Source organism: Strix aluco, chromosome 7, assembly GCF_031877795.1.
Source record: "Strix aluco isolate bStrAlu1 chromosome 7, bStrAlu1.hap1, whole genome shotgun sequence".
Taxonomy (NCBI): domain Eukaryota; kingdom Metazoa; phylum Chordata; class Aves; order Strigiformes; family Strigidae; genus Strix; species Strix aluco.
In genome coordinates this window covers 362,587-379,232 of record NC_133937.1, presented here as the reverse complement: position 1 = coordinate 379,232, position 16,646 = coordinate 362,587, and the positions used below count along the sequence as shown (strand labels likewise).

The 16,646-nt window shown below is 45.8% G+C and overlaps 1 long non-coding RNA gene across 1 annotated transcript; it reads left to right on the top strand.

Moving 5' to 3' along the window:
- The first annotated feature begins 341 nt into the window (after window positions 1-341).
- Window positions 342-3,415, top strand: LOC141925703 (uncharacterized). Its single transcript, XR_012623913.1, has 3 exons — window positions 342-426; window positions 537-642; window positions 3,404-3,415. It is a non-coding gene; the product is annotated as an uncharacterized LOC141925703 (long non-coding RNA).
- The last annotated feature ends 13,231 nt before the right edge of the window (window positions 3,416-16,646 follow it).

The window sequence follows — 16,646 nt, the reverse complement described above, 5'->3', positions numbered from 1 at the left end:
CCCTCCTGGGCAGGAGCGACCACCCACCCATCCAGGCTGTAGTGCTTAAGGACAATGGCACGGGACCAGCTGGGGTGCTGGGTCATGGAAAAGTTTAGGGGGCTTTTTTTTGTTTGGGTTTTCGTGTGTGTGTGGGTTGGTTTTGGGTTTTTTAACAAAATAACAGTATTTGAAACAGCAGAAGACAAGAGAGTTAACAAGTGTTGGGAGATACAGGAACAATAAATTCCCCTTGATCCTTCCCACCTTCAGACATCTTGGAAACATCTTCCCTGTAAATTGCAACTTACAAACCCTTTGTTGTTTGATAAGGTGACAAAACTGGTAAAACATAAAAGCCTTTTGGATTCTGCTTATGGAATCTCTCTTCCTGCTGGCTGCAAAAGACTTGGACCAGGTCAAACCATAGAGCCTCAAAGTGCAGAGGTAAATAAGAAGATGACCTTTTTTTTTCTCTTTTAAAAATGTGATTTCAATTAAATTTTAAAATCTAAAAAAGTATTCTTGTATGCATTTTCTAAATTTATTTTATCTAGTGTTGGTCCCTGCATGAAGCTTCTATACCTTGAGCTGCACTATGGTCGTGCTTGAATTGTTCTGGGATGCAGCATAGAAGATGGAGTTGCTCTGCAGGATGGCCAGGTATTGTGCATCTTCCAGTGACAACCTAGCAAGAAATTATGTGTGATAGTAAATGCTCATCTCAGACTCAGTTCACATCCGCCACAAGATCAGAATTTCTGGACAGACAAAACAGCTTCTGCAACTGTAATAAAAATTGTATATATATAACTTTGAAGATTTATTTAGGCCAATGTTTCAGAGCATGTTCTCTAAATCATTTCATAGAGTGGTGTCCACTGTAGGAACACTGAATTAGAGCTCACTTATAAATAACATAAGCATCAGGGTAAGTGACATATTATCTGGAAAAAAGTAATTAACCTGTCCTGATGAGGAGGTCCAATGCACAGGCTGAATAAGAGTCAGGTCCTGCTGCAGCCTTGTGCCCATTTCCAGACACAACCCTCCCTCCCTCCTGAGGCTGGCCTCCCAAGCACATCCCCATGGCTAAATTCCCAGGCAGGCCAGCGGTCCCCAGGTGGGTGCTCCCATGGCAGCGAGGGAATGCAAAATTCATGTTCATGAAGTGCACTGGCCCAGGGTCTCCGGCTTGCTCTATTAAACCTATGGTTAGTCTCCATCCAAACCAGCACACCCATAGAAATGATCTTCAACGTCGGCACCAGTAGAAGGAGGCAGTAGAAAGAAACATTCATCCACTTCTACACATGTGCCAAAACGTTAACACAACCCATATGTCCACACATGAAAAAGAAACAATATCTTATGCAAACCAGCTGTCCCTCAACAGGGAACAGCCTTGGCACTTGCACATTGTTTTACATATTTTAAGTGGGGTGTAAGGTTAATTAAGAAATCCCTGTAACAGCCTTTTGAAGTAGGGGCACCCGGGCTGAATCCTTCCTCTTCTTCCAGCTGTCCAAGTCCCTGTGGCAGGACAGGTGGGACTGGAGGCAGGACTTTACGCCTGGGGAAAGAGCATGTCACAAAATGGATGGGAGCCTCACCAAAGGGAAGAGGGTTTCCTGGGCTGGCACACATGGCTGGCAACTGTCCTGCCAGAGGAGGCAGATGAGCCCCTGATGAAGTCACTGGAGATGTTAGGACCTCCTGGGACCTCAAAAATTTTGAGCAGAGGTCAAGCTGAACAGGCTTTTCCTGTGTTGCATTTGCTTTTTCTTAGGTTTTCAAAAAGCCTCTCTGCAAAAATGCCTTTCCTTGAGCATGGAGCAGTGGCTAATGAATGAAAAAGTACTAGGATTTCAGCTTGCATTTGCTGAACTTCAGCATCTTACCAGGCATGTTTCCAGAAAAGCACAATAATAAAGTGGTTAAACCTGGAGACACTACCACAAATGTTTCACTGTCCAGTATTGGATACAGGGACATATCTGCTTCAGCACACTAGCTATGAAATACTGGCTAAATCTGCCCGGATTGGTGCTCCTTCAGTTATTTTAGTCTTAACAGGTTTATAGTCGTCTGAGGGATGGAAACCAAACTGCCCCTGATGTAAAATAGAAGGGATCCTACAAAAATGAGGATATTTACCTTATTTGCATTTTAGTTCATTAACTAGGGTAAAACACTGGCTTTCTGCCTCCGTGAAAAGGCAAACCAAATTATTTCCCTGTCATTGCAGATTTTCAGAGCTCCAGGCTCATTCCTCAGGACTTAGGCAATGTTTGAAAGACAGCTGGAGGTGCCCTGATCCCCATTTCCACCCCCAGGTGTGGGAAGACCATGCCATGCCCAGGGACACCAGAAGCCTCTCGTATCAGTGAGGATGTATCTCAGTGAGGATGTAGGTATTTCTAGAGAGGTTTGGTATTTGGAGTGGGACTCTGCTCTGAGGGGCACAGCGAGAGCCCCAGAGGCACTGGCACAAGCTGCAGCACAGGAAACTGAATTACTGAAATCCAGGCTTTTCAACGCATTTGTTAGCAACCTGGAAAAGAGGAATCTTGCTGCTGATGCTCCGTTTTGCAGGATGGTAAAGCTGAGGGACAATGGTGAAGAACTGCAGATTCTCTAACTGGGTGCAAAATGAAGCACAAAGAGAAAAATAACCCAAAAATGCCACGTATGATATGATGGGCTCTGGCTGGAGAACTCCAGAATGAGATCCCAACATTTTGACGGACGGTCCTATGAAAGCACCAGTCCATCGCTCAGGAGTGTCAAAAAAGCCAGAAGACTGTAGGGCTTTACCAGGAGGGGAAAAGAGAGCCTCACGATGCTACAGCACAAATCCACCACACTCCTGTGTCTTGGATGCTAGGTGCGGTTTCAGTCTTCCCATCTCAGAAGGGATACAACAGAGCTGGGAAAGCGTTGGGGAGGATGAAAGATCTGGAATGGCTTCTGCAGGAGGGACTGTACAAGCCAGATCTGTCTGGTTGTACATGACCTCTTGTGCTATAAAAAGTTAGAGTGTATCAGATGGCACTAACTTCAGCTGGAGGTAGGTTCAGGTTGGACAAGAGGAAGGTGTCGCTCTCAGGACACGTTTCCCCTGCGGTGTTCCCTGGTGCATGGTTTTGGGGATGTGAGGAGTTTTTATGAGTTTGAAAGGGCGATGAACAAGTTAATGAATGAGGAATTCGTTCAAGGGTACTGATTGCTTCCAAAACAACCTATATTATAAAATCCCTGAGCAGCAAAGTACCAGAAGCTGAGAGAGCACCCAGGTGAAATTTCCCTGCATGTTTTTCTTATTCTTACGCCCTTCCCCAGGTTTTTGGCCAGAGTTCAAGAGAGGATCCTGGGCTTAGTGGATTTGTGCCAATACAGCCATTTTCGTGTTCTTCTGACACAGGAAATCAAAGAGATGTTCCCTTGTGAAGACGGATGTAATGAGCAAGGCATCGTGCATGAGTGATTTCTGCTTTACGTCCTGATTCAAGATAAACATTTAATGATGAAGCCCAGAGTTCAGAGATTCAAGGATGGAAAAACAAAAGCCCCAAACGTGTGTGAAAGTGTAAGAACGTATTCTGTTTCAGAAAACTTATGTTATTAAGTTTCTGAGTAAAAGAACTACAGGATATTTCACAATCCAATCATTCATGAACTGAATGGGTAAGCAATATTGACAAGATAAAAGCCACTTGCATCAAAAATGCTGAATAAGCAAAGAAATGTGTGCAATTTGCACGGTTTATTTTGCCAGCAGAAAAGGTCTCCATCTTCTGGGTGATTCACTTGCTGCCATTTGGCTCCACTTCAGAGGTGAGGGTTTCAGAATTACTCACAGCCCCATGCTAACGAATCAGAAGTCGTTATGCTATTGAAGTATCTCACAGCTTTGCCCCCTCTGAACCCACACAAGGTACTGAGCAGATGACTTAAAAACGAGACCTCGCCCTCTTTTTTGTCCCAACTTGATGCAAGTTTCATTCCATTTTTGCATGAGTCCTTGTTTTAGACATACTGCTCATGGCTGACACTAACAAAGACTCAACAAAACAATCTCAGCACTTCAGGTAAAGAAACAAGTGGGCTTTAATTATTGATGATACAGTGCTCTCAGTCATTGTCCAAGCATCACAAAGACTTTTCCATAATACCAGAGCCTCTCTTTTCTAATCCAACTCATAGAAGGAAGGAAGAGGCTTTGGTGCAGAGTATTTGGGACATGGGGCATGGTATGGCAGAGATGGGACAAGGCAGAGTGAGAGGGTTCAAACTTCTAACAAAATTCTCTTTTGACTCTACAGATGCTTTTTCCTCCCCTACCTCAACTTCTTCGCCAAGGAAGAGGGGGTAGTCAATGAGAAGGATAGGTATTTGTTGGTGGGAGATGGGAAAAAGCCATAGTCCTGTCCTGGAGGAACTGCACTGCTGTTTCCCTGATGGTGTGAACGCTTGCAGCTAGAAACTTCACACTGCCTTGCTGCAGAGGTCATACCAAAGAGTATTGGTTGTTGGTCAAACCCAAGAGTATTAGAAGCACCTCTCTAAGAGATCTTATGCTCAGGCACAGGGATGTCTGTTCAGCTCTACAAGGCTATGAAACCTTGAACCAGATAGTTGAGATCCAGCTCTTTACTGTGCCTGAGCAGCCAAAGCTCAGCATTGCAACCTCATCGATGAGGTACAGATCCAATGGGGTAAAATAGTGGAAAACCACTGAGTTTAAATTGCTCTACTTGCACAGAAATCTTTTCCTCAGTGTGTTTTTAGTTTTTTCCCTAGGTACCTATATAGCTATGACTTACAATCTTGAAATATCTAGAGCCGTTCTAAGTAGTATTAGCTTCGTGTGATCTTCAACATTTTGAACACAAGCTCAATGCACATTTGTTGTTGGAGTTGCATTTACATGTGCACAAGCACCGTGCCTTTGCTGAAACTAGAATCTGACACAAGAGAATGAAAGAAAAAAAAACCCAAAGCCTTGCTCAAGCCTTATATCTAAAACAGTTGTAAAGGGAAAGTTTGGAAGCCAGACAAAATTATTTGTTGTTGTGCCAGATACAGTTATTTTTAAAGCCCCTAAATGTATTCTTTTTCCTTCCATGGGTCTGTCATTAAAAAGCTACTATGCACCCCGCATAGACATTTTTTTAAAGGTATAAAGCTTTGCCCAGCAAATACTTCAGTAGAAACTGGAGGGATCACGGGACACTATAGTGGGGATCCTGTTGCAATAGATGCCTCAGCCTTGCAGGACTGGGAGCTGTGGTAGAAAATACACAGTAGCATTTAGTTCAGTGTAGATGGATTTACAAATTGACTGTGACTGTGAAGCCACCTGAGGCTTTCCTGCCAAGCCAAATTCTGCTTCCAGGAGTGCAGGCTGAGCCCCAAGGTGTATGACATGTACGTACCAGCCTGGTGCTTCTCTCCTGAAGTGGGGAGGTTGGTGACAGCAAAGCAGGCACATCCAGGTTTCCTCCAAGTCACCTGTGCTTCACCAGCAATGAACATGAAGCTCAAGGGTGGGTTTGAACATGTCTGCTGCCCCATCTGCACCCTGACATCTCTGGGGTGCCATGGGGCACAGCTTCCAGGTCACAGCATGGACATTACAGCTGCTCTTCATGGATGGTGCCTCCTGGTCAGATATGGCCAGAGCTCTCCAAGGCAGTGTGAGGCTCATCTTTGCTACAGGTTACTCCTCTCAGCATTGGAGCCATCTCCTGGTGGGTAGTGAGGAGGAAGAGCGGGTCTTGCAAGGAATCACAGGTTACTGCAAGAGCCCTGGCTTCGTTCCATGTAGGACCACTGGTGACAGCCTCCCTAGTCCCCGTGGTTTCTGCTGGGGGGGAGGCTTGGCTTATTTTTCTCCATTTTTCAACTACATGGCCACCTTTGTTTGCTCTATGGAGCTTCCTTGGCCAAACAAATATTTTTATTAATACTCGTCAGCAAAAATATAAACAGATACTGAGTTATATCCACAGGCTCAGTTCTGATTATTTGACCTTTAGTTTCTATTGACAACAGCAAAGTAAACAATTTCTGTAACGACTCAATGCTGATTTCAGCCAGGAATAAACAAGAACATGAGATGCACACAGTGAGCTATAAGTTATTAAACCAGAGACCTGAAGTCATTGAAACTGGCAGCTACACTAAAAGTATTGATGCCAGTGGGGCAATGATTCTCCCTTGCAAAAAGCTGTTCTTTGTTCATCTTGCTGGCAGAGATGGGTTTGATGAGCATGGATCTGCCCAGAGGTATAGACTTGAGCTAAAGTGAACTTCAGATGGACATCTTCTCTCCTGACGATCATTCAGGTCAGGTTTTCCAACGAGCCCTGAAGCCAGCAGTTCCTTTTAGGAGTGTAAACAGGCAGTGAAGTTTCTGGGAAACATGTGAAGGTACCTTGTGGTACTTACGTAGTTGGGTATCTTCATCTTAAAACCTGGCCAGCCCCCAGCAGCTCTTCATGGTTTTCAGGCTGTCACCTACAAGCTCTTCAGGCAAGGTAACACTGGTAGATGTGCTGAGGACACATCCTAGCTAATGACCAGAGGGCCTCTCTAACGCTGCAAAACAGAAGGTGCAAGGAGAGCTTTCCAAATAGCTTCATTCTGGAGGAACCCCACAGGGGTTTGGTGCCTCTTATGACATTTCAATTTCATGGAGGGTCTCAGCTGAGATCTAAGAGAAGGTCCTTGGCCTCCCGTCTGAACTAGCTGTGTTTACTGCGCATTTCTGCAACCCACCAAACCCTCCCACCAAGCCCAGCTCAGAGCATTTTGGTCATAGTAGCTGAACGATGATTGTAATGCAGGTCTGTGCAACAAGCTAAGTCTTAGAGAAGGATGTCCTTCGTGCCAGATCAAAGTGAGCCTATGAATGCCTTGATAGGAGGGGCAAATCAGAGCGTGCTCACACCTGTAAAGTATTCCTCCAAACTAGAAAGCACTTGGCATGACTGAAGGTTAACTCTTGACCTAATCAAGTAAATATTTTAAATTTAAATCTTAAAAATAAAACAGAAAACCCCAAGTCTGGATTCTTGAGAGATTTACGTGTCTGATATACTTCAAAAACTTACCTAAACTGCACATGTACATAAGTTTGCAAGATGACAGCACAAATTACTGGTGTCTGCAAAAGAATGGCAACTATATCTGCAAGACAAAAACAGTGCCCTCTGCAAAGCCAGCTTTCAGCTTGTATGAGAAATATTATGGCGGAGAACACTGTTGCTGGAAGTTGAGTTGAAGAAACCCCGGCCCTAAGTTCAGATCCTTCAGCAAGTAAGTGCAAAGCTCTTGCTAAAACACCGAGCAAGCCACCATCCTTGTGCTGGTCAGTTGTGGTGGTCCACTTTTTGATCTCAGGCAGCACTTCCCAGTTTATAGTTTGAATCTATGCTGTGGGACTTGTTTAATTTTTCTGCCGTCCCAAGACAGCGATGTTTGCAATACTTCACAGTTTTCCTACAATAAACAGCTGCTTCTAATACTGGAATGAGAAAAAAGGTTTGCGAGAGTTGAAGTTTGGAAGCACAGAGCTCATCTGCCAACACCACCCATGGAGACCCCAGTCCCTATGAACCCTCATCCTCCAGACTAATTGCTCCTATAAGGAGGCATACTGGTAACAAATTGAAGTGGGATGAACAAGAAACAAGTTGGGTCCTTGCTCCGACCTCAGAGCGGTTTCTCCAAAAGCATCTCGTCCAAGTGTCATTACACAGATCTCCTGGCAGGGACATCTTCAATGCACAACAGCGCAAGCTCCTTCTGATGGTCACCTCCTGCGGGATCCACCCCTCCCTTGGCTGAAATGACAGATGCTTTAGCATCTGAAACACCACCTGCTTGGGCTGTGGCACTCAAGGGCTGTGCCCCAAAGATGGTTAGAGGCGCCCTGTGATCTCCGTGAGTTGGCTGAAAAAAGCCCTCATTTGGTTAAGTCAAAGCCATTGATTTCCACTTGTGGCATTGGAAGAGCAAACCCCCTCAGCTCTTTTTCTTTGTGAGATTAAATAATCAATATTGACTTTTAAAGAGTCACTGTTAAGGTGGATTCCTTGCTCCACTGCACATGCATCTCCTTCTCAGTTGATGTCCCCTTGAGTTTATTCCACACATTTTTTGTAGCTGCCTTTTCTGGCTGCAAGAGACTATTTCTGACATGTAAACCAGTGTTCTGGTCCAACACAAGCCCTGGTTTAAGCTGGAAGCATTTGCTGAAGTGTCACTGGTGATAAAGGAACCCCCCCCCAAAAAAGCAGAGGCAATATAAAGATATCCCAAACAATGACCCAACAAAATGACTCAAATGCTCCAGAGGCAGGTCACAGCATGGGGTACAAGTCAGAGGACAGGGACAGGATGCTCTGCCCTGCTTTTCTCCCTTTGGATCAAGCAGAGACAGTGTTAGTACAGTTTGGTTTTGGGGTGTTATTTGGGGTGTTATTTAGGACTGATCAGAAATTTTTCAGTAGAAGATATTTCCATGAAAAAAAAACCTAAAAATTGCAATCTGATGAACTTGAAAGAATTTCCAGAGAGGAGAAGATCTCAGTGGATCTTGTGCTGGAGAAATGGGTGGCTTCCCGACAGCCTGGCAGGTGGGTTTTCACCAAGACACCCCCAAATCCCTTCCACCCCCTGGGATGCCAATGGGTGAAAGGGATCCCACTCCCCAGTTTTGGAGCAAAATGGAGGAAATCAGTGGTCAGAGAGGGTGGGGAATGAGTTACTATAGTGGCTTGAAAATGAGGTCTTGACTTCCCCAGGGTGGGCGGCCAAGGTACCCAACACTGCAGGCAACAGCTTGAAGTATCTTGCAGTTCTTATTTCACACTGTGCCTCAAGGCTTCAGAAAGGAAATATTGCAGGATTTCTACTCAAAAAACCAACAAAAGCAAAAACAACCCTAAAAATTAAAGAATTAAAAAATTAAACAAAGCAAAGAAAATCAGCAGTTTTGTCTTTTCTGCTTAATTTGGGCCAAGTGTGTGTTCCGAAAGTCAAAAGTATTATGTAACTGGAGCTTGGCGTCCTATTTGGCTCTTCTATTAACTTCCCCATCTTGCTCATGGGGAAAGACAAATACAGATTTTTTTTTTTTTTAATTGGTTTATTTTTAGAGAAAGCCCAAGTGCAAACTCAGAGAGATTATCTGAAAACCATCTATTTCTCCCTTAGTGGAGGGGACCTGGGTGGGTCTCTAGAGCAAACCCCCAGCATCAGCACTAGCTTTGGGCGGCCACCGTGCGGTTGCTCTCCCATGGGGTGCCTGTTCTCCATTCCTGCTTGTGCCATGGCCGGGGGCTGCTCTCAGACTCCCCCCCAGCCTCCCTATGGCCAGAATCAACAAGCCCAGCTGTGTGTTTCGAGGTGCTGCTGGTGGATGTTTAATGATGCCTGAGCTGAGACTGGGCAGAATTCATTTCACCTCGATGGTTTTGTTGCACATGTGTTTTCTTTTGGATTCTGCAATTGAATGCAGCCGCAGTGGACGCAGAGCAGCAGTTGGTGCTTCTGGTTGTTTTGATGCAGAGCTTTCTCAGGAATACACCCTGAGACACCTACTTTGTTTGTCCTGCTCTCTTTACCATCACACCAACCTGTCTTGTCAAGCTCCTGAGACTGTTCCTTGGTCCCTTGTGCTCAACCGCTAACTAAAATCTGCTCTCCCTTTCCCACATGCTACTGTAAAATAGTTGATAAAGTGAAATATCTCTACACCTGGGCAAAACCAATGAACCTGGGCTCTGCTAGGTAGGTCTTCCATGGAAAATTTCCCCCAGCATATTCACTGGCAGGTCAGTGAGAGAGAGATATTATTTTTCATGGCTGGGTAGAGCTCTCCAGGGGTCTCTAATCCCCATAAGACTGTACAAGGAGGCTTGAAATTCAGGAGATGTGGGTGTTGGCTGTGACACCCCTGAGACAGGTTCTTCTCTCCAAACCCATCTCTAAATGTGCACTCAAGGATTTGCTGGCATGGTGATCCACAAGTTTGGGGGTGCTGCTAGATAAATAAATGCCTCCTGAGAGCAGCCAACTTCCCCAAAACCCACCTACCATCTGGTTTGGGTGAGACTGGCATGTCCCAGGCACTCGTGCCAGAGTCATGGAGCAGCATTTGAAGGAAAGGCAGGGGAAGAAGGGTGGTCATACCTCTGTAGAGGAATAAATGAAGAAAGCCAAGGTTTGTCATGGTGGAAGACCACAGATGCTTGTAGTTATTAATATCTTACATTTTCAACACAGAAAGAGTATGCCTCTGCCATGGGCATGTCCAAGAAGGAGAGCTGCCCAAACCAAGAGGAGCAGCCTTTGCCATGACTCAGAACTGGGAAGGGCAGTGGCAAAACTCAGCTGTCAGGAAACAGCTGGGTTTTCATTGGCTTTCATCCTGTTTGGATAGCGTTATGTCTTTCTTTGGGCTTTCTCCCTCTCCGTGTTGAGAACCTTCCTGCTCCCACTCCCACCCAACCTCTCTCTCCTTAACACACAGCTCTGATTTCATGCAGAGCAGGGAAGTAAAACCCCAGATCCCATTGCTTTATAACCAGATAGGATAACATTAATAATTCACAACTTGTCCGAAGAAACCTCAAACACCAAAGAACCTGTAATGAAAGTGAATGTCTTTGAAGACTGTGCAAGAAGCCTTGTTTTTAGTATAATGACTGTTATTAGCAAACAATAATATGCATGTCTCATTTTAATGTTCTTAAATCTGAACTGGGGATGACTAATTAAGTAGACAATTCAATGCCTGGTATAGTCGAAGAGTTACGGTATCTGCATGCGCCACGCTGACCTTTCGGTAGTTGAGAACTGGCTGGCTCTCCTGTCCCTCCCCCACAGGCTGGGACAGCTGTAAACATCCCCGTAATAATGAGACAATTGTAATATCCTATTTATTTCCATTAAGAACCAGACCAGTGCAGGCTTAGGTGGCCCGAGAGGCTGTGCAAGAAAAGCCCTTCCGTGCCCTCCTGCCACGACCTGGCTGCTGCTAACCCTTGGGCCCATGAGAGCACCAGGGACCGCTACATGCAGAGAAATGCCTGTGGTGCTCTCTCTGCGCCCCTCCAAATAGAGTCCAGCCCCAGCATCTCTAGGACCCCTTCTGTGAGATGAAAATAGCAACCCTACTCTCTCTTCGCCTCTCACCAGCTCTTCCCATCCCTGATTTTCCCCTGGGTGCAGGAGTGGAGGGTGGGGAGGAGGACAGGAAGTCACTGACGTGTGTGGTTGGATTTCAGTTTGAACACTGTCCAGAAAGGAGCACCAAATATTAGTAAACAGATCAGGAAACATTTCCGTGTTTGGCGATAACTCTGCTTTTCCATGGCAGCAATCTCCAGTGGTTTTTCCAGTGGAGAAAAAGACCCGCTTGGTCGCTTTGCTTAAACTGGAGCAACTCAGATCCTGGACCCCCTTCAGATCCTGACCTTCAAACTCAGGTATCTCCCCTTGGGGGCGCGTGCTGCAGCTCATGACTTTGTGCATGGAGCTAAGTCCCTCAGAGCAGAGGGTGCACGCTCTCGTGTATGCTCAGGAGATTACAGGACCCTGCTGCCATGGCCAGCATCTCTGTAATGATCCAGGCTGAAAAGGAAAGGATCAAGATGGTTGGCTTCTTTTGCTTCTCAAAAGAAGATTATGGAGCAGTTTCCTTGCCATGAGTTAAAGAGGGAATTATTCCATACCAATGGGCTCTTTAGGGCAATGAAAAAAGGCCTATCAAGCTGGTGGTTGAAGCTCCAGACAGTCATGTTAGAGAAAAGACCCAGGAGTGAATCAAGCAGTGAAGCAGGTAACTGAATAAAGTCCTAATTTTACCATTTCTTGACATCCCCTTGTCAAGCCTGGCAACCTCTCTGGGATGAACACAAGCTGCTCATCTTTCACTAACTGGGGGAAATGTAATGGCCCATGATTTTGGAGGACTGAACTGATTGTTCCTTCTGGCACTGTGCAGAAAATGCTGTTTCTGCTCTCTTCACTGTGACTTCCACTCAACACAGTCAAATATAGGTCCTTGGATCAGAAGTATGTGGTCATGGACCGGTTTTGGAAAGAAGACTTCATTGTGTGCACACCTCCCACCACAGGTGTTGATGGATGTTGATGCAGATGGAGGTGCCACCAAGCATCAAGAAGACTAATTGAGAGGATGAGGGTCAAAAATGAGGCTTGTGAAGAGAAAAAGATTTCTGATGAGACAGTCTCTATATTGGACAAAATGCCTGCCTGATCCATAGCCAACAGCAACCCTAGGAGAAAAGAAGGAGGAAAAAGAATTTGTCTGTATTCATGCTAAACTTAATGAGATGGTGTGAGAAACCGTATGATCTAACAGACCTGCTTGACTTGAAACATCTCAGCTTAGTTTAGCATAGCTAATTAGCATGGCTATGGCTTAGCTTAGCTAACTCTGTAATTTCAACACGCTCCGCAAACAGCTGATTTATAGAGCACTTGGTGTGTTGACAGTAGCTGGCTTGAGTCAGAGAAGTGCTGTTCAAGGCAAAATTCATATTTAGGTAAATGCTGAGAGCTGGAGCACACTGAGTGTCAAGTCACTGTGGCTACATGTCCTCTGCATGCACATCAGCTGGTGGATTTGAGGTCAGAGAGCAGCAAAGTGACATGCTTCACAGGTAGAGCAGTGTTTGGTCATCAGCTGAGAGCAGCCCATAGGATTGCAAACTGGAGAAGATATAGCAAATAACATTGTTTTCCAAGGAATTAGTTTACTGAAATAAACATCCAACCTTGTCTAAAACCAAAGCAAAAGCCATAGAACTTCTAGTTGGCTGGAGGATGTGGGTGGCATTTCTGAGTGTCACTTGGCACCAAAGGAGTCACTGGCTCTTTTTGAAGAACTACCCCCAGACTCCTGAGACGACTTTCCATTATCCCAGACTACTGAGATGGCTTTTCACTATCCCAGCTGTTGAAGATGCTCCTTTTCTTTTGGTTGCAAACATTTCACCTGGCAGCGCAGCTACAGTGGAAAAGCTTGTGGTTGAGCCTGCAGATAGCTCCTACCATGCTGCTCCAAAGGAAGGATCTCTGCAGCATGTGTAACCTGACACATATAGCGGCCAGTGGGAGCCTTGTTCATGGGTAAGGAAGGTTTCAACCCTTCTTGTTTCTCTGTGGTGGGCTTAGACAAGCAAAGCCATCAGCCAGGGGTTCACCTCCTCTCAGGTCCCTCCTGCGTCCTCCTGGATTGGATGCTGTAGGCAGCCTCTATGGGGCCTTGGTGAGGTCCCCACCACCCTCTCGCACAGCTCAGGATGTGGCTCCACCATCATCCTGGGGCCTTGCCAGTGCCTGTCCAGACCATGGGCTGGGCTGCCCTAGGGCAGCACTGGGCACATCTTCTTGTGAAGCTTCATATGGTAGAGACCTACTGGGGTATGAGCTGGGCCGCTTCAGGTGAGATGCATCATCCCAAACACACACATCTCCCTGGTGATGCTGAAGGTGTGCACGTAAGGTCCTCGATGAAACCCGGCAGAGAACATACCAGTGTTAGATGTTTTGATGGCTGTCGATCATCCATCTGTTGAGTCAACCACACTGACCCACTGGCCACAATGTTATTGTTAACAGCAATTACTCCACTACTATTACTACTAGTAGTACTAGTAGTAAAAATAATAACGCACAACATTTAGTAATAGCACCTTTGTGGGTGTTGCACATAACACCTCCCTCCTGAGAGACCTCTTGGTTGGAGTGAGGGTTCAGTTTCATCCACTGATGGACAACATGAGAGTATAATGCACCCAGCTTCCAAAAGGAACGCCTTAGGTCTGCACACCCCAGCAACCAAGATGTCTGGAGGAAAGATTTTTAAACTGACATGCGTGGTATCAGTAGGTGGAAGGATTTTTGCTGTATAGTCTTTTCTCCATGCCTACATGCACTGTCTTCATGAATCACCCCTCAGAGACATGCAAGTGGGATCTGCTTGCTTGAGGACAATCACTTTTCTGGTGTATTTTCAGAGGGTCTTACCCCAGACTGCCAGACTGGCTGGTATTTCATTTCTCCAGAAGGAGGGGACAAGTTGCACTGGCTGTGTCATGCCCACCCTCCTGCAGAACCGCGCCCCCACAATGTGCCCCTCCTCTGGCTTTGCCACCAGGTGTACAAGATCGATGATGGTATTAAATGACTCCATCAATGCTGCCTACAATAATTAACAACACGTCCATTTGGGAACTAGAGTCTCCAGTGAGATGCCACCACACAAATCACCTTCTGCTTTTGCAGTTTCAATCGCCTTCCTACACCATTGTCCTGCCTTTTCTGCTCTATAAAGATAAGGGCTTTGGACACAGAGAAACTACTGGAAATACAACATTTCCCCCCCCACCAAACACAGCTCCTTTCTACTGCTTAGGAGACTGACTCCCATCCCATATGACACCCTTACTAAGCATGGGACTGCCCCTGTAGCCACCCTGCCCACCTTACTCATTGACCAGTGCATCCGGATGCCATGTTTTGCCTTTCCCTGGTGTCAATGTCTTTTCCTTTTTTTTTAACCACCAATGAAGGGAAGAAATGTGGCATCTGAAGCCTCAGCTGTGCCCAAGAGGTGACACTGCTCCCGTGGTTTTATTTCAGTAGCCCACAGAGCCATCTGTCAAAGTGACTGCGATTGAGGAGGGATTAGATGAACTGCTGTAATAAAAGAAATTTAAGGGGAGAGCCCCCTCTCCTCCATCACCTCTGGGTCTGGGCTGGCGATCCCACACATGCCTGTGGGTCATGTGAGTTTGCATGGGCTCCACTGCCCACCCCACCAACACCCAGTGGGGCAGGACCCGCTCTGTGGGTCAGGGTGCTCTGAGCAGCCCTCCAAACTGCAGCCTGAGCATAAGGCAGTGAAAGAGATAGATGCAATTAGTGGTCTGGCACCTCATCAGTGTGTAGCAGTGGGTTAATTTTTACAAGAGCTGTATCCTTACAGGGAGCATTGGGGGGGGGGGTATTTTCATTGCACCACTCCCTGCAAAGGGTTTCATCCTGTGATCCTGGGTCTAAAAGTGAGATTAGGAACAATTCACACATAGTGGGATTACACCCCAAATTTCCCTTCTGTGGCTCCTTGCAACACAACAAAATGCCTACAGGCTTTCCTAGTGTCCCTGTTGGAGTTTGGAGACATTAATGTAGGGAGGTGAAAATGCCCTCCCCCCTATTCTGGGCATCTTTCATCCCCAGCAGTGCGGAGTGTTAAGAAAGTGTGCAGGTCTGGTGTTCCGAGGGAAGCCTGCAGGACCCGTGTTGCCATAAATCACCTATAATCAGCCCAGAGCACATGTTTCAGTTCGGAAGCATCAACCAAATATATCCCCAGGAAATTCCTCATGCAGCCTCCCAGCAAAGCTGGGAAGTTATTGTGTGAATTTAAGGGGCTTTGCTGGTAATGGGCTGCGGATTAGTCACATGCTCACCTTCTGCAGGGCTCATCTCCAGCTCTCATTCACCCAGTGAAAGCGCTAAGCGCACCAGTGCCTTTTAACGAGGTTTGCAAATAGTTTCTACCCTTCTACTCCGCATGTCAGGCTTACATGAGTCAAACAAAACTATGCTGAGGCGTAGATGGAGCCTGAATCTTTTGCTAGCAATGGCCAACTGGGAATAAGAGTTACTTCTTTATAGCAGATGTGTAGCTCAAAGTTCACCATAAGTGCATTCACATCGAGAGCACAGCATGTATTGTTCTGCAAGAAGGCGAAGCTCAGCCCTTCAAAAGACTATGGAACAACTAATTTCATTATTCAAAGAATACAGTAAGTGAGCGAGAAAGAGCCAAAGTTAACCCTCTGGTCGCTTCCTGGAAGCAGGGATTTCTTTAACGCCCTTGAGTTAAACGCTTCTGCTCACAGATGCATGCAGAAAATCTGCCATACAGTGTCCTGTCTCTGTTTTTCTCACTAGTTTAGAAGTTGAATATCGTATTCCTTCAAAAATGACTAGTTGGACCAAGGCCAGGTGGAGCACCCCCACATGAAGTCCTCTGTGTGTACAGTGTATCCGTGAATACGGCTCGGCATTTTCATCTACAGTTATGACCTCCAGGGAAAATCAAAAGCAACAAATCATGTTTGGTTTTTTTGTTTGTTTTGGTTTTGTTTTTTTTTTTAAATTATCCATACAGAAATAGGTCATTCTCTTACTGACCAAATTAAAAAATAATACTTGCAGGCAAGAAGGGCAAAAGAAGATGACAAGTCCCATGAAAAAAACTTCACTGAGGTATTTTTAGGTATATTTGAGCAAAGAAAAGTACATTCCTATAATTTCCAGCAAAACCACTTTAACTGGTGGACTTTTGTCTAGGCTATTTATTTGTTCAGAGGGAGAGATGAATGCAATCCCTCACTGCAGCATTGATTTTAGCTTGGTGAGGTTCCCTCTCATTCAGCATGACCAGATTCTGCCCAAAAGCTGACCCTGGACCTTGCCATTTGTAATAATTGCAGTAACAAACCCCGTGTCTCTGCCTTTCCTGCAGCCATGCTCCAGCGACACACCAGTGACTGGGAAGAGGGTGGTTCAGCTCCGGGTGATATGCACCCACCTCCACAGGCTTTGCAGGA